The sequence below is a fragment of the Nicotiana tomentosiformis genome, chromosome 5 (genome assembly GCF_000390325.3).
Source record: "Nicotiana tomentosiformis chromosome 5, ASM39032v3, whole genome shotgun sequence".
Classification (NCBI taxonomy): domain Eukaryota; kingdom Viridiplantae; phylum Streptophyta; class Magnoliopsida; order Solanales; family Solanaceae; genus Nicotiana; species Nicotiana tomentosiformis.
The window spans coordinates 27,061,381-27,084,806 of record NC_090816.1 but is presented as its reverse complement, the minus strand read 5'-3'; positions in this window follow the sequence as shown (position 1 = coordinate 27,084,806).

Sequence of the window (23,426 nt, the reverse complement as noted above, 5' to 3'; positions counted from 1 at the left end):
GCAGATTAATTCAATACAAATGATGAATTGTGTTAGATTAAATAGATGAATGACATAATAAATTGTCAAACCAATTAAGGGAAGTGATCCCGGACTCAGTAACAACTTTAATGAAATGCCTGCCTTCGATCCCGGGCTCACGTTAATGATGAACTCATGAACAAAAGTAAGAACTTTGAATAACAGAGAAAATAAGAGTATATTGCCTTGATATGCGTGTTACAACGTCCCTAATGAATAAAAAGACCACCCTTTATATAGTAGGAGAATTTTACCGTAAGTACAATTCCATAAATGGTAAAAATCGTCCATTTTACTAATCACCGACTTTCTGCCGATACGTGCCGAGATTCACGCCGTGACATCCGGCTGGTCACGGATATCACAGCCCTTTGTTGGTCGTGCTCGATTATCTGGTAGTGCTCTCTGAGGTATTTGGGATTCAAATCGAACCTGGGTGTCGTGGCCCCGATGCTTCCGAGGGCAGGTGTTTTACCCGGACTCCGACTCGTGGGCTCCTTGCCTCGATTCCGGTTCCTTGCAGTCACGTCTCTTGCTCCGTTTACTTCATCGAAAATCGAGGCGTCCCACGGGCTCGGTTTCACCCGTATACAGATAGTCCCCTCGTTTCTCGGAGAGTAAGTTTACGGAAACGACGAGAAACGACATGTGCACTTCGATTCCTTCTTCAATACGCCGTGAGAGAAACGACAAAGAATCTGAAACGTCCCGTCAGTCGTGTCATTATGACTTCAAACGCGTGTCAGCCATCGGAAGGTCATCCCTCGATGTGAAACGGCGCGAAGCCTCTATGAATATTCCCCTCATTCATTCATTTTTTACCTTTTGACCAAGCTTCTACCTTCGACTCTTCAAGATATCACTGCCTTTCTTCGTACTCTAATATTTTTACCTCTGTTCTTCAAGATTTCTCAATAAATTGCAAGCTTTTACTTATTTTCTACCCAAACCAGCGGACTTGACCTTTCATCTTCCAACCTTTCTTCATATTTTTCAAGTTTTTTCTAGATAACAATAGCTAAAACTTCCAAAACTGTTCCCCAAAAAGTCGCTTCCTCTTCTTCACAACCAACCACCGAAGTCGAGGAGACCGCTCCCGATGTGGTCGTCCTCGAGAGATCCGCCGGGGGGGTGCTCGGTCGCCGATGACTTTAAGGTCGAAAAGCCCTCGTCGGTGCAGGACCGATGTGAGGCGGTATCTAGGTATATTTGCTCCATCACCGAAAACGTCCTTCCTGTGGTTCGAAAGGACTGCGGCTGGGTGGATAAGGACGTAGTAGTCCCCAGGCCCGAGGACGCCATTACTACCCATGTGGATGGGTATCTAAGTATTTACACTTATTCCTTCACGCTGGACCCGGTGGACCCGGTTATTCTGGACTTCTGCAAGAGGTATGAAGTATGCCTCGGTCAGATCCACCCATCGATGGGGAGGATCGTAATCTTTCTCCGATACTTTGTGAACAAGACCGAATCTCGTCGGTTCACCATCGATCACATACTCCGCATATACAGTCCCCGAATCTTCCAAAGGGGACTGATAAAGCTCACACGCCGGGCAAGCAAAGTCCCATTCTCGAGCATCGATGGAGACCGGGATCGGGGCTGGCAAGGACGCTTCGTCCGGGTGATGACCGCAGACTTGATCCCTTCCGAGCTTATGCCATTCCCCGAGAAGTGGAATGTATCACATAAGCACAACTTTCCTTTAAATGTCAATTTTACGTTCATCTCCTTTTTCCTCACCAGTATTTGTGGTGGTGCAGCTGCTACTCGAGTCCCAAACGCCATTCCTCGGTTCAAGGATTAGATCAAAGGCATTTGTTCGCAGATGACTTATTCCGAGTGCACATGGCACGAACTCTCGAAGGGCCGCTGGGAGGCCCGTTCTCATGGTAAGATCTCTCTCCCGGATAAGTAACATTAGGCTCCCTTTTTAGCACTCTATTCTCATTTCCTCTCTTTTCTTTTCGCAGGCTTGCCTAAGACCATTGAGCTTAGGCCTTCAGTAGGGGACAAGGACCTGTCCGTTGATCCCTTCGCTTCGGGGAAGCTCGGGGCTACAGTAGGAGAGAAGAAGAAAAGGAAGGCTATGGGTTCCCCGAGCTCAGAGAAGAAGAAGCCAAGGAGAAAGTTGGCCTGTAAGCCAAAGAAGAGTTCTAGCTCTCGAGCACCTGACTCGAACACACTTTTTCGGCTCAGGGATGAGCCTGAGGAAGATGATACTTTTGTGGCCCGTGAGCCGACCTTCCCCGAAGAGCGGGCGACAGTCGACGGGGAAACAACGAAGGCTAATCCCCCTTAGGTTCGGGAGGCCGATGTAGAGATGAGGGTTGACACCTCTCGAGATGCCGGCTCTGCTCCGCCCGGTGTCATAGAGATTCCAGGGTCGCCTTCATTCACTGAGTCCATGTTTGACAAAGCCCAAGATATGAAGGAGCGATCCAACGAAGGGGCCCATAGAGCGAACGATCCCATTCGTTCTTTTTTCAAAGGTGTGGACTCGACCGCTCTGGAAGACTTCTCCGGGTTGGACGACTTGGAGGTGCCGAGGAAATACCCGTCTTAAACGGTCGGCGGGCTGAACTCGAGCCCAAAATTAATCAACCAGTTCCCCACCCCGAGCATGGATCCCGGCCGTAAGAGGTCAATAATCATCACCGTCTCGGAGGATGCTTGTGTTCTTTCTGCCCCTGTTGGAGTAGCGAGTTACCTCTGGTGCCTGGTAACCGAAGAAGACCAGGTGAGAATGAATGAGGTGGATGTGTCTTGCTTGTTCAACGAAGCGCAGCAGGCGCTGAACCGGGTAAGGCATCATTACGCTCTTCCATCCTCTGACTTAGTTTTTGATATTTCTCATGTCTTCTCTCTTATATCTTTTTGCAGGCCTCTGTACTCCATTATAAAAATTTTCTCCACTATCGGGCTGAGGTTAACCAGCTCGAGGCTGAGGCCAGGGAGCTTGCCGAGAAGAGGGACACGTATAAGCTTCTCAATGAGCAAAACAAAGGTGCCGTCAAGAGTCTCCGGGCCGAGTTGGATGCGACTCAGAAGGAGCATGCCGACTTGGTGTAACAGGTAAAGATTTTCGAAGTTAGCAATGACGACTTAGCCATGGCGACTAACGACCAAACTTCGCAGGTCCAGCAAAAGATTGATCGGATCGACCAGCTCTAAGCTGAAATGAACGAGGTCCAGGCCATGGCCGATGTTTGGAAGGGAAAAATGGACCGACTGGCTTCGGAGAAGGAAACCGCCCGAGAGAAGCTGGCATCGGTAGAGGTCCAACTCTGAGTGGCAAAAGAGAAGGTCGATGCACATGCTCGAAAAATCGAGGACCTCCAAGCTCAACTGGGCTCGGCCATTGTTGAACGGGATGCCCTTGGCAAGGAGGTCGAAAAAATAAGGTCTGAGTCGGAAATAACTAGGGCTGATGCTGAAGAGATGGTGGCCCAGTACAGGGTTGATGTTGAGGCAGCCGAGGCCCGCCTGAAAGTTACTAATAAGTACGTAAAGTAGTTTTCTCTAAGGGAGACCCTCGAGGAGATCTATGCCCGAGGTTTCGACCTGTTGGCCGAGATCGTAGAGGCGAAAAGGCTCGAGGTAGAGGCCAAGAAGCTGGCTGAACCCGAGGGTGAAGAAGACTCTGAGGGCTCTGGCGAACCCGATGATGGAGAAGACCCCGACGGCTGTGGTGACGAGGCGGGTTTCGATGGAGATCAGGCATAAGTGCCTTAGGAATTTTTGTCTTTGTTTTTGCATTTTGTACATTTATTTTGTTAAGACCATTTTTATTGGCCTTTGCAAAGATATTTTGAAATGTATATATAAGGTTTTTTCCCTTTTGGTAATTTTCAAGTCTATTACCTTTAACATCCTTTTTACAATTGCAAAGATTTCAAATTCCTTAGCACGGAGTAAAACGTAGTAATAAGTTGTTGTTCGGAGGTCCGAACTAAACTTGTTCTCGATGTAAGTTTTGTTTGAAACTTGTGGGGGCTCGGTATGACCATAAGCTTTCCCCAAAGTGCTTGTTTAAATATTCTTAGACCATCATTTTGCCGAGGGTAACCTTTGAATCGGTTTGGAATTTTGAAGGCCTTATGTTTTAATTACTGGCTTTGGACGTCTCCGAACCATTTTTAGGGGTGGCCGTAGCCTTTTAAGTTCAGGAACTGCCTAATAGGATTTGTACCTACGGGCTTTGATAGCCCGAGCCGATCGAGTTTGTCTTGGACGACAGTCCCCCGAGTGGGGGTGACCATAGCCTTTTAAGTTCAGGCACTGCCTAATAGGCTTTGTACCACCGGGCTTCGATATCCCGAGCCATCCGATTTTGTCTTGGACAACAGTTCCCGAGTGGGGGCAATCTATCAGATCCGGATAGAGGCAGCCCTTGGGCTCGATATTCTTAAGGGACAAAATGTAATAGTCTTAAGGGAAAAAATATGTATCTGCAAGGTAGAAATTTTCTTTCATTCATGAGTGTAATATACAAGATTGTAAGTGTGTACAAGCTTCGTGTTATGGCTTAGGTGGTCTATGCGGGCACGGTTCATTTGACCGTTTGGCCCTTACAATAAATCCTATCCACCGAGCCTAGACTGTTCAAGCACAAAGTTTCCTTCCTTGCTAAAAATCATTACCCGAGGATGATGGCCCCCAGTGTTCGAGGTCGATCGTCGAGAGGGATCGGATACTATTGAGGTGACCATCAATGTCAATTCAAAACTGGTCTTCGATTATAAGTTAGCATGATCCACTATTGCCTCGTTAAAAACCTTGCCGGAAAACCCATTTGGGACAAAACCGGTTCAAGGGAAAAAGAGTGCAATGCATGCTTTTAGGCCTAACAACTACATCATCCTTTGGCTATTGCCTGGAACTGTTAGTCCAATTCGCAATATATATCAAGAAATAATAAATGGGGTCGTACCTTAGCAGTAGTATCATTTTAAGTGGGTCACGTTCCAGTTGTTTGGTAGCCGCTCACCGTTCCCTGCTTTGAGTTTGTACGAACCTTTACCGGTAATCTCGATAATTCGATACGAAACTTTCCAATTCGGTCCCAACTTCCCTTCGTTCAGGTTCCAAGTGTTTATTGTCACATTTATTAACACCAAGTCCCCGATATTGAAGTGCTAGAGGTTGTCTCTCCGGTTGTAATACCTTTCGATCCGCTATTTCTGGGCGGCCAACTGGACCAGGGCGGCCTCGCACCTCTCATCCAATAGTTCTAGGCTCGTGCTCATGGCCTTACCGTTTGATTATTCGGTCGCATAGCGGAACTTGAAACTTGATTCTCCTACCTCGACAGTTATTAGTGCTTTGGCACCGTAGACCAACAAAAATGGAGTGGCCCCGGTACTAGACTTTGAGGTCATACGGTATGCCCACAGGACTTCGGGCAAAATTTCCTTCCATTTTCCTTTGGCATCGATCTACCTTTTCTTAAAGTTTTAGAGTATGGTCTTGTTTGTAGACTATGCCTGCCCATTCCTACTAGGGTGATAGGGTGTTTACAAGATTCTTTTGATCTTATGGTCCTCGAAAAATTTGCTTACCTTGCTGCCGATGAACTGCTTCCCGTTGTCGTATTCGATCTCGGCCGGCATCCCGAACCGACATATTATGTGGTCCCAAATAAAATCAATAACTTCTTGTTCTCTGACTTTCTCAAATGCCTGAGCCTCAACCCATTTAGAAAAATAGTCACTCATAAATAATATAAATTGAGCCTTACAGGGTGCCCATAGCAGGGGACCGATGATGTCCATTCCCCATTTCATGAATGGCCAAGGTGACAAGACTGAATGTAGTAGCTCCCCGGGCTGATAGATCATCGGTGCGTGCCTCTGACAACCGTCTCATTTTCGCACGAACTCTTTCGTATCTTTCTCTATGTCGATCCAGTAATAGCCATCTCTGATTATCTTACAAACCAACGATTCGGCCCCCGAATGGTTCCCGCAGATGCCTTCGTGAACTTCCTTCAAAACATATTCGGTGTCTCCCGGTCCCAAACATATGGCGAGTGGGCCATCGAACATTCTTGTGAACAGGGTGTTTTCTTCGGATATGCTGAACCTGGCCGCCTTCATGCGCAGAGCTCTCGATTCTTTAGGCTCCGAGGGCAGCTTCCCGTTTTTCAGGTAATCTATATACTTGTTTCTCCAGTCCCAGGTTAAGCTTGTCGAGTTTATCTCAGTGTGGCCTTCTTACACTACCGATTTCATGAGTTGTACGACCATTCCCGAACTGAATTCATCATCATCAACAAACGACCCCAAGTTATCCAGAGCATCATCTTCACTGTTTTTATCTCGAGGTATATGTTGCAGGGTCCACTCCTTGAATCGATGTAGTGTTGCCTGTAGTTTATCCTAGTATCTTTGCATTCGTTCCTCTTTCACTTCGAACGTCCCATTGACTTGATTCACCACAAGGAGGGAATCACATTTAGCTTCGATCACCTCGGCCCCCAAGTCTTTTAGCCAGTTCGAGAATGCTATCTCGGATACCGCTAAGTACATGTACAACTATTCGTGTGCCTTTGGAGTATGAAGCCAATGTGGACTTTAAAGGTACCATTTGAGTTCTTCCAAATCTTGATGGCACTCTGGGGTCCACGAGAAGCTATTCTTCTTCTTCAATAACGAGAAGAACCGATGGCTCTTATCGGAGGACCTCGAAATGAACCGACCCAGGGCGGCAATGCGTCCGGTTAGCCTTTGAATGGCCTTGACGTTATCCACCACGGTAATGTATTCTATGGCCTTGATCTTGTCGGGATTGATCTCGATCCCCTGGTTGGACACCATGAATTCAAGGAACTTCCCGGACCCGACTCCGAATGCGCATTTCTCCGGGTTCAGCTTCATATTGTATTTCTTCAGTATGTTGAAGGTTTCCTACAAATGTTCCAAATGGCCCTCTGCTCGCAGGGACATAACTAACATGTTGTCATTGTAAACCTCCATTGATTTTCCTATTTGCTCTTCGAACATCCGATTTACTAAGCGTTGGTAAGTGGCACCGAGGTTTTTTAATCCGCATAGCATTACGTTATAACAATAGGTGCCATATTTAGTGATGAAGGAAGTCTTTTCCTGGTCGCCCGGATCCATCCGGATCTAGTTGTACCCGGAATAGCCGTCGAGAAAGCTGAGTATCTCGTGGACGATCGTCGCATCGATCATGCGATCGATGTTACGCAAAGGAAAAGAGTCCTTAGGGCATGCCTTGTTCAAGTCTTTGTAGTCTACACACAATCTTAACTTATTTCCCTTTTTAGGCATTATCACTATATTTCCTAACCAGTCCGGGTACTTAACTTTCCGAATGGAACCTATTTTAAGGAGTTTGGATACCTCGTCTTTGATGAATGCATGTTTGACTTCAGACTGAGGCCTCCTCTTCTGTTTAACCGGGTAAAACTTAGGATCTAAGCTCAGCTTGTGAGTAGTTATTTTCAGCGGGATCTCTGTCATGTCAAGATGGGACCTAGCGAAACAATCTATGTTAGCTATAAGGAATTTAATGAGTTTTTTCCTGAGCTCGGGAGTTAGCCCCGTGCCCAGGTATATCTTCCGATTGGGCAAGTGCTCGATCAATATGACTTGCTCCAAAACCATTGACTTGGTGGCATCGGAATCGTTAGGGGCTATGAAAGACCTAGGGACTCTGTAATCATCATCCTCGTCCGTCCCCTGCTTTTCTAGTTTGGTCGGGGTCAGTGTCGGTGATTGCTATTTGGTTTCTTTCTTGGTGACCGAACTCGGTTTCTTTGATGTGATATCGGGACCACCTCATCGACCACGAATATCTCTTTTGTAGCCAGTTGCTCTCCGTAAACTGTTTTGCTCCCTCCCGGTGTGGGGAATTTCAACACCTGATGTAGTGTCGAGGGTGCTACCCTCATGTTGTGAATCCATGGCCTCCCGAATAGAGAATTGTATCTCATATCTCCTTCGATTACGTAGAACTTTGTTTCCTGAACGGTTTAAGTAGTGTTTACCGGCAGGGTTATCTCCCCTTTAGTGGTCTCACATGCCATGTTAAACCCGTTTAAAACTCAGACTGCAGGCACAATTTGGTCTTGTAGAACCAGTTGTTCCACGACCCTCGATCTGATGATATTGGCCGAGCTACCTGGATCAATTAACACACACTTAACTCGAGATTTATTTATGAGTACATATATGCCACGCCCCGACCTTGGAGAGCGCTACCGGCACTCAACCGAGATAACCCGGCCGAGTAAGCCTACTAGATTGCCTTCTACCCAACTCACCCATAAATAAAGAGAAGATAAACTTCATTAATTAACACCAAGAGGGTTCATGAAAAATACTAATTCCATCACCATTAGTTACTTTATTTATAAAGTCTCAAAATACATACACTTTCATAGTTTGGAGTAGAACATGTAATACACATATAACATTACTATCTTGATTTTTCCAATACCAATACACAACCCACACCATGTCTACGGATCCTCTAATAGATATAAAAGAGTACAATGATAGTGCTGAAAACAAGGCTCCGGCTATACCTCAAAACATAATACACACAAAAAAGATACACGACCCAGAAATGAAGTGGGGCTCACCAAGTCAACTGGGAAGAGAGTGTACCGCTATCACTAGTCAATGTCTTCCGTTGTAGAACCACCTACATCCATTAAAGATGCAACGCCCCCGGAAAAAGGGACGTTAGTACATGTCGAATAGTATTAGTATGAAAACTAAACACCTATGCAAGGACTTGGAAATACAACATGAATATGATGAATCATGGTAACAATAAAAGGCTTAGATAGCCATTAAAGCCATAGCAAGTTCATTAAGATCTTTCAATAACATTTATAAATTTTTAAGTCGGGGATCCTCTGCAGCTACCTTTACACAAAGAGGCCCTGACGCCTCACCCCAATGTATGCAGGTGGAGGTGCAATCATAATACCGAAAACTCTACACAAAGTGGCCCTGCTGCCTCACTCCAATGTATGCGGGTGGAGGTGCAATCACAATACCAAAAACTCTACACAAAGCGGCCCTTCCGCCTCACCCCAATGTATGCGGGTGGAGGTGTATTCACAATACCTCAAACTCTACACAAAGCGGCCATATCGCCTCACCCCAATGTATGTGGGTGGAGGTGTATTCACAATGCCACACTACGGATTCCCAAAACGATAATAGTTTGTACAAAAGAGATCCCTTTCAAATCAACCATTTGGCACCTTTGGCCTTAGCAAGTGTAAGTTCATAAGGTTTCATCATATGAGAAATAAATATTTAATCACATTGATTTCATACAAGATATTCTTCCCAAAAAGGGTATAGCATAATTAAGTCAAAAATAGAGAATCATTAACACACGAGGGTTCTAATACATTATGCCAATCGGGAATCAATTTTACTAGTTTGAATACCCCACATCAACATCGTTCTATGTTCGAACTTCACACAATGGAGTTTTGTAAGAACACGGGAATTCCAATACCAGAAAAATATTTTAGCCTTCATACCTCAAAAGAGCTTTTCGTAGTGCCAAAATAATGTCCCAACACTCCTAACGATGCCAATCTATCAAAGAGGAGAGAATTATAAGCACGATTAGAGGAATTCACATGGCAAGGGTTGTTACAACTATGACCCGACTTTTTCCTCAACTCAAAAAAACCACCCAAGATTGTTCAACAACTTTCCCGCAGTCTCTATTAGCTCACGCATGTGATAAAACCTACTCTCATCACCCACAATCAACCCAAACCCTAAATTGAAGAATTGGGGGAAGCAATTCTTACCTTTTTGAGCCCTAGAAAGTTCCTTTTGATAGAATTCCAAGGTTTGATCAAAGTAGAGTAGTGAAATCCTTAGTCCTCCCTTTCCTCTCTCTAGAATAGCTCTCTCATCTCTCTAAAATGTCAAGTAATCCCGTAATCCCCCAAAAATAAACCCTTAGGCTAGATAAATGAAATGGGGGTCGGGTTATAAGATTGGAAAAATGGAGCCCCGGCGCAGATCTGCGGTCGCATATGCGACCGCATAACACCTTTGCGGTCCACATAATGGCCCTCTAGAACTGGGCATTTCTGCTTCATTCTGCGACAAGTCTGCGGTTGTATAATGGACCGCAGAACCTCCTTCTGAAATTTTTCATGCTGGATCTGCGATGGGATCTTTGGCCCGTAAAACGGTTCCGTGGACGCATAATGGTCCTCAAAATTGGCAAATCTATCTGCTTCAATCCGCGGCCGATCTGTGATCCGCAAACTGGTTATGCGGTCCTATAGTGGACTAGGGGTGTTCGTCGGTCAGTACAGTACGGTATTTAGACATTTTGGTTCGGTAGTTTTGGTATTCGGTTTCGTAAATTGCTATACCAATGCCATACCTAATTAAATTCGGTATGGTTCATTTTCTCCTTTCAGTTTCGGTTTATTCAATTCGGTAACTTTGGTTTATTCGGTTTGAATACTAACTAGTGCATAGAGTCATAAAAGATAATATTCTTAATTAAAGTACTTAAAAGTAGAAAACTAAAAACGTTTTTGACAAAAGTTTTGTCCAAAACCAGCATATACTAACCTAGAGAGAGATAACATAGAAAAATATCTTCTTACTTGCTTAGAGTTAATTGATGAACTTAGAGAATAAAGGAAAGTAAAATTTTAGATTTCTTATACTGATGTTATAATTAATAAAATGTGTATTGTGTAATATAATATATATTTCATTACGGTATTAGGATTTCAGTATTTCATTTTAAAATACCAAATACCATACCTAATACCAATTCTTTTTTAAAGTATAAACCAAATACCATACCGAATACTAAAATATCGAATACCAAATACCAAAATTTTCGGTTTCGGTAGGGTAATTCGGTATTTACCAAATTATGCATAACCCTATAGTGGACCGCAAAACTGCCATGTTCTGCAAACCTTTTCTTTCAATTCCTCGACGCACTGAGCAACCCCAAAAGTCCGTACCGCGGAGAGCTTCTACAATCCTCAAACACATTTGCTTACCTCGGCACCACAAAACCTTGGCTTTTAGGTAAATGTTTACGGGCCTTACAATATATTACTAGTGCATTATTGTGTGGGTGCACGATGCCTTCAGCGTCCTCGTCGTTGAAAGATACGGTTCCCTCTAATACATAATCTCGAGTCCGTTTTTCCCTTGTAATGGACACTTTAGTGTGCTTTAACATCGACCCCTGGGGGATGTCAACTCCACCAATGATCATGTTGATGACGTGCTGAGGTTCCTCTTGCTTGATCTCCTTGTTGGAGTCCCTGTTCCTGAAGTGGGTTTTGGCTTGATTACTCAGAAATTCTCGGAGGTATCCGTTATTGAATAACCGGGCTACTTCTTTTCTCAGTTGTCAGCAGTCTTCGGTTATGTGGCCGTGAGTGCCATGATATTTACACACTAGGTTGGGGTCCCTTTGAGAAGGATCGGATTGCAATGGTCGAGGCCACTTAGTAGCTTAGATGCGTCTGATGACTGATACGATGCCGGCAACATCGACGTTAAAGTTGTACTCTGATAACCTTGGTGCTTCGTTAGACCCGATGGGTCTGTCAAAATCGTTTTTGCTTATGAGTCCCCGGTTATTAGGACCTCGGTCACTTCTTCTTTCACTTCTCATAGTGTTGCGTCCAGACCTATTACCCCTTCGATCTTCATTGTATAGTTGATACCGGTCTCTGTTCGATCTTGGTTCATGATCGATGGACCTTTTGGATTTGTCACTAGTCCTGACAGGATAAACGGACCTGGAAGGGCCCCCGAGCTGATCGTCTTTGACCCTGATTTTTGATTGGTACCTGTTATGGACGTCAGCCCAAGTTACCGTCGGGTATTCTATCAAATTTTGCTTCAACTGCTGTGAATCCAATGTGCTTTGGGGATTGAGTCCTTGGGTGAAGGCCTGAACGGCCTAATCGTCTGCAACCAGAGCCAGATCCATCCGTTCCATTTGAAACCTCGATACAAATTCCCTGAGCATCTTGTTATCTCCTTGCTTTACCTTGAAAAGGTCTGACTTCCTGGTATCGACCTTGATAGTCTCGGCGTGCGCTTTTACAAAGGCATCTGCAAGCATAGAAAATAAATCAATAAAATTAGGGGGTAGGTTGTGATACCATATAATAGAACCTTTTGACAAGGTCTCTCTGAACCTTTCAGTAGAACGGACTCGATTTCATCGTCTTCCAAGTCGTTCCCTTTGATAGCGCATGTGTAGGAGGAGGTCACATATTCGTTCGGATCAATTGTCCCATTATACTTCGGAATTTCGGGCATAAGGAACTTCTTTGGGATTGGATTCAGAGCTTCGCTGGGAAGGAAAGGCTTTTGGACAAATTTCTTGGAATCCAGTCCCTTCAGTATCGGTGGTGCTCCTGGGATTTGATCGACCCTTGAGTTATAAGTCTCTACTTTCTTTTCTTTTATGCGAGTATTTTTTCGGGATGATTCGGGCTCAACCCTACTGGGGGCGCGACTTTGGTTCTACAAGTGGGCTATCAGTGCCTGTTGACCCCGTAACATTTCTAAGATCACGCGCAAATTGATCCCATCACCTTCGCTGTCGTGTGTACTCCGGGCTATCGACCGAGCTCCCCCGCGAATGCTGTTTTCGGGGTCAGTAGGCAAGTTTGCTTCATAGCCACGTGTGAGTTAGCATCGATCGGATCAGCGACTAGGACTATGTTGAGGTCAACAGGAGGCACCTCGTTGCCTGGTACCACGCTGTTGCACTCGCCATGCTGGTCGGACTCAGCATCTACGTTCAAATAGGCAGATTGGGAGTTCAACATTTTTAATTTTTACCTGAAATTAAAAATTCAAAGAACAAGTGTAAAATAGAGTGTGTTATAAAAATTTGTATCAAATTGCCACTATTATCCTTAGCCCCGTGGTGGGCGCCAAACTGTTTACCCTAAAAAATGGATAACAATTAAATTTATAAGTGATTTTAAAGATACACGAATTAATTCAATACAGATGACGAATTGCGTTAGATTAAACAAATAAAGGACGTAATAAATTATCAAACCAATTAAGGGAAGTGATCTCGGACTCAGTAACACCTTTAATGAAATGCCTGCCTTCAATCCTGGGCTCACGTTAATGATGAACTGATGAACAAAAGTAAGAACTTTGAATAATAGAGAAAATAAGAGTATATTGCCTTGATATACGTGTTACAACGTTTCTAATGAATAATCAGACCCCCTTTATATAGTAGGAGAGTTTTACCCTAAGTACAATTCCATAAAAGGTAAAATCTTCCGTTTTACTAATCACCGACTTTCTGCCGATACGTGCCGAGATTCACGCCGTGACATCCGGCTGGTCACGGATATCACGACCCTTTGTTGGTCATGCTCGATTATCTGGTAATGGTCTCCGAGGTTTTTGTGATTCGAATTGAACCTGGGGGTCGTGGCCCCGATGCTTTCGAGGGTAGGTGTTTTTCCCGGACCCCGACTTGAGGGCTCCTTGCCTCGATTTCGATTCCTTGCAGTCACGTTTCTTGCTCCGTTTACTTTATCAAAAATTGAGGCATCCCACGGGATCGTTTTCACCCATATACAAAGGACAATGATATTAATTATTGAAATTTTTGAAATTTTCTAATAGAAATTCTATCTACCACAATGGTTCATGAGATTTTGAACAAAAGTTACAAGTTGCTGCTTCTACTTGGAGCTAAGTGACAGTTAAATTCAAGTTGAATTAGATTATACAGAACTGGAATTGGAATGAAGATTTAAATTATATACACAAAGAACTTAAACACATTTTTTAAAAAGAAACGTCAATACTCATACAATAGTAAAACTCTCTGAAGTCATAAAACAAATTTACGTGCCTTATACCTCTCCACTTTAGCCCTTTCCACGTTAACTTATAACCTAAAGAGAAAGTAACATTTATTAAAAATAATATTTTTGATATAATATCCCTAAAAAATCCATTTTGGTTATGTGCGATGCAATAAGAAGATTAATAATGAGGGACCTATGCTCTACGAGAATTTCAATATTAAGTGGAAAACCCTTTGGTTGATATCAAACCTATACAAATTTGCCCTGTTAAGCCTTGTCTCGTTTGCTTGTGAACCTGTAACACATAGGTGTGAACCTTCCTTTGTTCCAAGCTTCTCAAGGGCGTAGACCACCTCAGTAGGTGAAACACAAAAATTGTGAGCAGATAACAAAGGGGCATACATCTCTCATTCCTGTGAGTCCACATCCTCGGCCTAGACTGGCCATCATCATAGCGAAAGGAGGGAGGGGTGGTTGCCCTGACATAGGGCTGATGGCGTTCCCTATTTGTCCGCGAGATTGGGTAATCCCTCCTCATGTTATCTCTTCGTTCTTTCCTGGGCTCGGTTTGTACTGAGATGAGTCGTCGAGTTGGTCTGTTGAGGTCGTCATCATCTGCTCGGACCTCGCACAGTAGGCGTTATGGATTTCATCCCAAGTGGTTGGAGGATACTTTATTAATCGGCTCAACAACTTTCTAGTCGCTTTTGAACCCTCTCTACTCAACCCGTTCTGAAAGGCTGCGACTGTCATCCCCTCGAATATATTTGGTAAGGTCATCCTTACCCTATTAAATCGGGCGAGGAAGTCCCTCAGTCCCTCTACTAGGGATTTCTTGATGGCGTCCTTTACTCTCCGTTTTGACTTTCTTGGCCCCGGTATGTGCTGTCACGAACTTGTCGACCATTTCTTCGAATGTTTCTATGGAGCGGGCTGGTAGCTGTGAATACCATGTTAATGCCTCTCCAGTGAGGGTTTCACCAAATTTCTTCAGCAAAATGGAGGACACCTGTTCCTTGGTGAGATCGTTGCCCTTCACAGCAGTGATGTAATGAGTCACATAGTATTCGGGGTCGGTTGTCCCATCATATATTCTGAGATACGGTGGCATTTTGAAGGTCTTTGATATGGCATGTGGGGCCACTTTCTCGCTATACAATTATTCTACGAATCTATCGGCGTCCCTTTTTCTGCAGTAATTTAGGGGCGCCTGGTATCTTGTCTACTCGTTCCTGGTGTTCTTTCATTTGGTCTATAAGCGCCTTGTTCTCATTCTCCAGTTCTTTCATCCTTTTCAAAACAACGGCGAGGACGCTGTCACCTGCACTGTCAGTAACATTGTGAGTTTTACATGGAGTTGGGGGGTCTGGTTAATCGCCATGTTCGTCCCCTTGCTGTACCGTATGGGCTCTTGTGGTTTGTGTGGTCGTGCATGGAGCTTGTTTGTTGATCACGCTTACTAGGGTATTGGTTAGCCATGCTTCGAGGAGCTTTTTTATAGCAGGTGGCGTTCCTTCTCCTGTAGACGTGGAAGCTCATTTCCCATTTAGTTTCGTTGTACTGCAAAAAGAGGGAGGCGATCTCTCTCGCCTGGGGGAGGCAGTGGGCGTCACATCCTCGCCTTGTGTTTCATAGCTTTCATTGATGGCGTTCATGAGGTTAAGGGGAACGTCATCTGTTGCCCCAGTCCCGTTTTCTTGGTTACCTGCCATGGAAATTTATGTACGTACAGAGAGGAGAGATAAACTTTGTGGCTTGTTAGGTTATCAAGTCACGTGAGTTGTATATCTAATGGAAACTAAGAGATTAGCTAAGAAATCCCCACATACAGCGCCAAACTGTTTGACCCATAATTTAGATCTATGTTTAAACAATTAGATTTTTCAATGAAATAAAGTTAATCTTAGCTAATATTAATATTCAGAAGATTATTTAATGTGTACCGTGGCAAAACATCCTATGGTCTATAGGAACAACAGTGAATATGTAACAATAAACAATATTTAATGGCCCAAATACAAAGTGAATAGCATTAAATATCAATAAATGGTATATGATGGTATTATTGTAAATAAATGCAAGAGAGATGACCGAAAAGAGATGAAATCGTGTGGTATTCCCTCTGACAATGATAAATGATTGATGAGCCTTTGAGTATTCGGATTGTCTTTGGATCGTGGGAGAAAATTTAGATTAGAATCTCAAAAAAATATGTCTTTTGTATTTGTATAATAAAGCAAGAATCTTTAGAGAATGTCAAAGTGTTGTTCTTTTACAAATGAGTATCCAATCTCCCCTATAACTATGTCTCTTTCTATTTATAAGAGGATATGTTCCATAAAACCCTAATAGTACAGATTTTAGGAATATTCACTAAAATATTCTCTTTAAAGTTAGATCCCCAAAACTAGCCGTTACTGCTCCGTTAAGGAGGGTACTCGACCTCGACCTCGATCTCTGCTAACTCCTTGACCTAGACCCTATCTTTCGTTAGATCATTTCGACCTTGTATCCGTCTTTTGTTGAAATCATACTGATGACATGTGGCAGCCTTCGAAGGCTCACTTAGTGCTAACATGGCCTAAATACAACTAGGATAATTTTTGGCCTATACAGTAGCAACCTTTCCTAAACCAAACACATTTTAAACTGATCAGATCAAGACTTGTTAATTGACTCAATTCATTTTAAACTCGTCCAGATTTAATTTAACATGTTGTAATTGACACCTAGATAGATAGAGATTTATAGAACTTAAGAAGAAGGGGAAAAAAGAGAAATTAAACAAAATACAACCTTTCTAAAAGGGATTTACAAGAATTACAAATACTTTAAAAAAATTACAAAAATAAAATTTATTTTAAAGTTTTAACTTTTTTATTAAATTATATACAACTTTTATATCCCTAATATACCTCTCTTAAGATTCTCTCTCGCCTAAACATATCTATCCATATCCCTAAAAGACTATGTTTTGTTTAAATTTCTTAAAAAAAGAATAAGGTACAACAAGAACACAACCCACAATTCTCCATATCGGCCTTCGATTTTCTTGATGAAAAATTCTTTTATTTCACTCCACACTATATTTTCTTGTTGTCTATATAGCAAACTATATCTCTTTATAAATTTTGAGAGCATTAAAGAGTATTGGAAGAGTAGAAGTGGCAGTACTGTTAATCATAATATCGTACTGTTAAGAGCTCAGAGATAATGTGTTTACCGTCGTCGTCGACAGATTTGCCGGAGACATGTATATAAGATATACTAATATAAGATATATTAATATATATTATATACATGATATTATGTACTTATATAGGGATATAGAATATACTATAAATTAAAGATAGACTATAATAAAATTGTTCTATGCTGAATTTGTACAAAGTGTTAATATATATAGTAATATGTTGAGGCGGTTAGTTAGAAGTTGTTAAACAACAATAACCAGCTGTCAATGAGCTGAAGTTAGTTAGGATTAAATTAAGTCAAGTTAGTTAGTTAGTTAGTTCATGTGTATAAAGGTTGTGTTTCATTTCCATCTTTGAAGCACAATACTAAACTAGAGAGAATTAATTCTTCCTTCTTTGCTTTCTCATTCCTAGTCATTCATTTGCTCGACTCCATAACTGAGCTCCATTAACATGGTATCAGAGCTTCGGTTATACTTCATGTTTCAGCTATTAGGAGAAGCAAGATGAGAAGAGAAGCAAGTGGAGAATTCTCGCAAATCAAGCTCGTATTTAAATCAGAGACCTAGGGCGATTGCTCGTCTCTAAGAGGATCTCGATTCACTATAAAATTTTCGATCTCAACTGAAGAGATTGAAGTATATTTGCTACTTGACTACTACAATGACAATTGAAGAAAGTGCTTCCTCTGCTACAACTGTATCCACTTCGACAGTGCACAATCAGAATGTAGACCTAGTTCACCATAATTATCCTCTTTATATTTATCCATGACACACAAGGTGCAGTCCTTATTTCAATTCAACTTTGAGGTTCAGAAAATTATTCCTTGTGGAGAAGATCAATGAAAATTGTGTTGCATGGCAAAAACAAACTAGGTTTTATGTTAGGAACCTGTAGAAAGTACATGTTTGATCCTAACTTGCATGAGCTATGTGATAGGTATAATGCTATTGTATTTTCTTGGATAATGAACATTGTGGCCACAAATTTACTTAGTTCTGTAATCTATGCTTCTGATGCTCACACAGTTTGGGAATACCTTTGAGAGAGATTTGATAAAGTTAATGCATCTAAATCTTTCTACCTACACAAATAATTTGTGAAGCTAACACAAGGCTTGTTATATGTGTCTAAGTATTTCTCAAGACTTAGAGAGTTATGGGATGAATATGAGAATTTAGTTCCTTCTCCCTCATGTGATTGTTCAGAGTCTAAGCAGAATGCAGACCATTATCAGCTTCAAAAGATGTACTAATTTCTTACTGGACTAAATGATTGTTATGATAATGCTAAGGATCAGATCCTAATGACCAGACCAGTATCTAACATAAATCAAGTATATGCAATGATCATTAATGTGGAGAGACTGAGGAGAAATAATGCTACTGTTGGTGTTGGTGAGCCTACAACCTTGCTGAGCAACAAAATTTCTTCTGGTAGTTATAATCATGGTTTTAAGCCCAGAAAGAACTTTAGAAAGTCAACTCTTTAATGTGACTACTGCCATTTCAAAGGTCACACTATGGATAACTGCTATTGCTATAAGCTTCATGGATGCCCCCACAGACTTTAAGGGAAAGAAAGGAGGGGGAGGTCCTCCTGATTCCAAAGGTTCGTATGCATATAGTGCTAGTATAACTTCTGATTCATCCAGTCCACAAGGAGGCTGCTAGTGTGGTTCCATCTCATGCTTCAGCAGCTGGCGCTTCTTCAACATCTGGTATCCCTTCAGCACATTTCTTCACTCAGAACCAATATAATCAGATCCTGCAGATGTTGGGACAGTAGGTTGAAACTATGGCTAATTCTGCAATAATGAATACAACAGGTACAATAACATCTTTTATGTCTCACCTAGTAAGCAGTAATTGGATCATAGACACAGGTTCTACTAATCATATGGCTCATAATCTGAATCCGTTGAGCAATATTAGAAAACTATCAAAAAGTAACAAAAATACAGTTCAACTTCCTAATGGTGAACAAGTTACTATTAGCCATACTGGTGATCTCTCATTGTTCAAGGATAAGTCAGTACACCATGTACTCTATATTCCAGATTTCAAGTTTAATCTGATGTCAGTGTCAAAGGTTATAAAAGAGTTAGGATGTTTGGTTGCTTTCTTTCCTGATTTTTGTATATTTTAGGAACTCTTCATTAGGAAGGTGATAGGGATTGGTCAAGAGGAGCATGGTCTGTACATTCTGAAGCCAAAGGAACAAGAAGATCCCAGGCAGTTGTTAGATCTTAGTCATGTTCATTCTATTCCTTTTTTAAATACCATTATTAGTGAACAAAATGGAAACAATAATATTGCAAAAAATAAGAATTCTCCTGATAATCTAGATGATACTTCTTTGCGGCACAAGAGACTAGGTCATGCACCTTTAAGAGTTCTGAAGAAGAAAGGAAGTTTGAATAATGCTCAGTTGAAAGAACACGTTTATACTGTATTACCTGTTGCTAAGCAAACCGGAATTCTTTTTTCACTCAGTAATGCTTGTTCTATTCAATCATTTGATCATATACATGCTGATGTTTGGGGGCTACACAGAGTTTCTACTCATAATGGTAGGAGATATTTCATGACCTTAGTGGATGACTATTAAATATTTACCTGGCTATTCTTAATGCATGATAAGGCATAATCTATTGTGATCCTGAGAAACTTCTTATTGCTGGTCAAAAATCAGTTCAATAGTTGTATTAAGTGTCTAAGGTCAGACAATGGCACTGAATTTTTTAACAGATATGCCATAGATCTGTTACAGGAGCATGACATAGTTCATCAAAGTTTCTGTGTATATACCCCTCAACAGAATGTCAGAGTTGAAAGAAGACATAGGTCCATTCTTGATATGGCTAGGGCTTTGAGGTTTCAGGCCTTTGTTATACTCCAATTCTGGGGAGAATATGTCACCACTAATGTTTATATTCTCAATAGACTACCTACTATTGTATTGAAGGGGGCAGCTCCTTTTGAAAGGTTATTTCACAAGACTCCATCTTTACAACACTTGAGGATTTTTGGCAGTTTATGTTATGCAATTAACATGAGGAAAACAGATAAATTCTGTCCTAGAGCTGTTCCTGCTATTCACTTAGGCTACTCATCTATTCAGAAGGGCTATGTCCTCTATGACCTGTATTCTCAGCTTTATTTTTGTTAGCAGAGACACTATGTTCAAAGAGGATATCTTTCCTTTCAAACATATGCATACAACTTCTTCTCCTTTATTTCCTGTTTTGGAATTCATAGATGTTAAAGGTCATGCTTCACAACATCTTAGCTCCTTTGATCCACGGAGCTAAGGAACGTGAGTACTGTCGAATAGTACTAGTATGTAAAGCTAAACACCATCTCAGTAGAATGAATAATAATACAAGGAAAAAACAGTCATGAGTTCAATAAGGGCTTCAAACAATACTAAAACATCAAATAAGGATCACATAAGTTCTCAAGTCAATCTCCATGTTATTAGGTTGGGTGATCTTTAGTGCCGATATACCACAATTCACAATACCTCCGTATTCTTACACGGAGTCCGATCTCGACCCGATCGGCTAGATCGTCCCATTTGAGACATAAACCATAACCACAATTTCAATTATCATTTCTCAGCACAGTCACCACCATGTGTGCAACATGGCATCCGATCACAACCCAATCGGCTAGGCCGTCTCACCCAAGACATTACCTTTTTCAGTTAATCAATTCACAGCATACTTCTTTCATATCTTTTCAATTCATTGGCACTAGTGATCATGATTAAAAAGTCATTCTTGGCACTTGGCCGTATTTCATAGCTCCAGTTCCCTTTTCCACATTCAAATATCATTATCATTATCAACAATAATAGGGCTTCCCATTCAAGATATTAAATTCACATATGAGCAATTTGGAAAAATCTTAGGCACATAGAGGCTTTTCATACAATTTGGCATAACAATCTTTATTTCGATCTTGATATGAAGTCTTAACATTTCTAACACTTATTCCAAATTTTGAACACATCCTCAAATGACAAGATGAAGCATTTAGAATAAGTATTGAGCATACATCCTTCAACACAACCACATTAGGAATAGCCAATTCAATAATGATCAAGGACTTACTCCAATTACCTGAACACCATGGGATTCGATTCTAAGAAGAAGGGGGTTTATCCAATATACCTCAATTGAGCCTCTTAAAACTCTAAGACGTTCCGGAATATTAACAACTTCAATCTGCCTTAGCAACATAGCAAATTGAACCCAAAATTAGGAAAACAATCATAATTCTAGCTCACTTGAGCATTCTATTAAACACTATGTGTGTATTAAAGTTTCATGCCCCTTTTTATGAAAGACTCCACCAACCCACACCCCATTCTTTTCTATCTTTAACTCACAACCTCCCCACATACCTTAGGAACATATACATGCAAGGTAAGCACTCACATCCCCATGAATTACCTTACTAATGGCCCATTCTAGTTACATTTTGAAATTAAGAGTTTGGGTGATAGAATCTTACCTCTTAGGAAGATATCTTCAAGGTTTTAAGTGAGAATTAAAGAGAAATTTGATGAAGATCACTTTCTCCCTCTAGGACCCTCTCTCTCACTATAAAAATATCAGAAAATAGGTTCAAAATGGCCCAAGGTAGGTGTTTTAACAGAATAGGGTCGGGTTAAAAACTTCAAAAATGAAGCTCCGGAACAGGTTCTGCGATCACATAATTGATATGCGGTCCGCATATCGGCCGGGCCTCCAAAGCTGGGCGTGACTGACTCGGTCTGCGGTCACTATGCGGCCCACAGACCTATTCTGCGGTCGCATAATGCACAGCACAATGGTTCTGCAGTCGCATAGTGCACCACAAAACCTCCCTCCGAAAACTCCCAAAGCGGGATATGCGACAAGAGTGCAGCCCGCGAAGTGGTTATGCGGTCGCATAATGGCCGCGAAATTTGACATCAAAATGACCCAGAAAACTGACCCACTTTGCGACTATTCTGCGGTCCACAAAGTGGTTCTGCGGTCGCAGAATAGGCCGCAGAAATGCCTACTTCTGCCTAATATTTTCTTCAACTCCCCGGCGCACTTCTATGCCTATTTCGGCGTCACGGAAATCCCAATTTTTAGGAAAAGTTTTACGGGGCCTTACACAAGGGTTATTCTTGCCCTCATCTTATCTCTTAGTGTGTTTCCCGGAAATCCCAATTTTTAGGAAAATGTTTAGGGGGCCTTACACAAGGGTTATTCTTGCCCTCATCCTATCTCTCAGTGTGTTTCCCATGGTCATTTGCCACTTGCATACATGGCCTCTCTTGCATCTTATTCAGCCGTTATTGAGCCAATATGTTATGCTGAGGCCATGAGATCTCAGCCTTAGAAGCTAATCAAACTTGGACTATTGTTGACCTTCCTCAAGGTATGGTTCCTATAGGGTGTAAGTGGGTGTTCAAGGTAAAGTATAATTTTACTAGTGAGGTGGAGTGGTATAAGGCTATATTGGTTGCCAAAGGGTATAGCCAACTAGAAGGTTTGGATTACAAGGAAACCTTCTCACCTGTTGCTAAGATGGTTAATGTGAGGTATGTAATGGCTTTGGCTGCAACATCTGGTTTGTACATTTTCAGATGAATGTACATAATGCTTTTCTTCAAGGAACCTCCTTGAAGAAGTATACATGCACATCCAGATGGCTTTGCCAGCCAGGGGGAGTTACAACATCAGCAGAAAGTTTGCAGGCTTCATAAATCATTGTATGGGCTTAAACAAGCTCCCAGACAGTGGAACTTGAAGCTCATTAGTGCATTGGCTGACATGGGCTTTTTTTAGTCTCATTATGATTACTCTTTGTTCATACACAAGATAGGATGTGGTCTTGTAGTTGTGTTAGTATATGTGGATGACCTATTGGTGACATGCACTAGCTTTGAACTCATTCAGAAAATAAGGAAAGATCTACAAGCTAGGTTTAAGATAAAAGATCCGGGAGAACTAAAGTACTTCCTTGGTATTGAGTTCTCTAGATCCAAGGAAGGGATTCTAATGAATCAAAGGAAGTATGCACTTGAGCTAGTGTCTGAAATGGGCTTAGCAGGGAGTGGAATTGCTGCTACTCCTCTTGAGTTCAATCACAAGCTCTCTTCTATGGAACTAGACAAGTTTCTACATACTAATGATGGTTCAGTTGACAAAGAACTAGAGGATAGAAGCAACTACCAAAGGTTGATTGGCAAACTATTATACTTTACAATGATTAGGCATGATATTGCCTTTGTAGTCCAAGCACTTAGTCAGTACATGCATGCCCCTAAACAGTCTCACATGGATGCATCAATGAGGGTAGTTAGATACA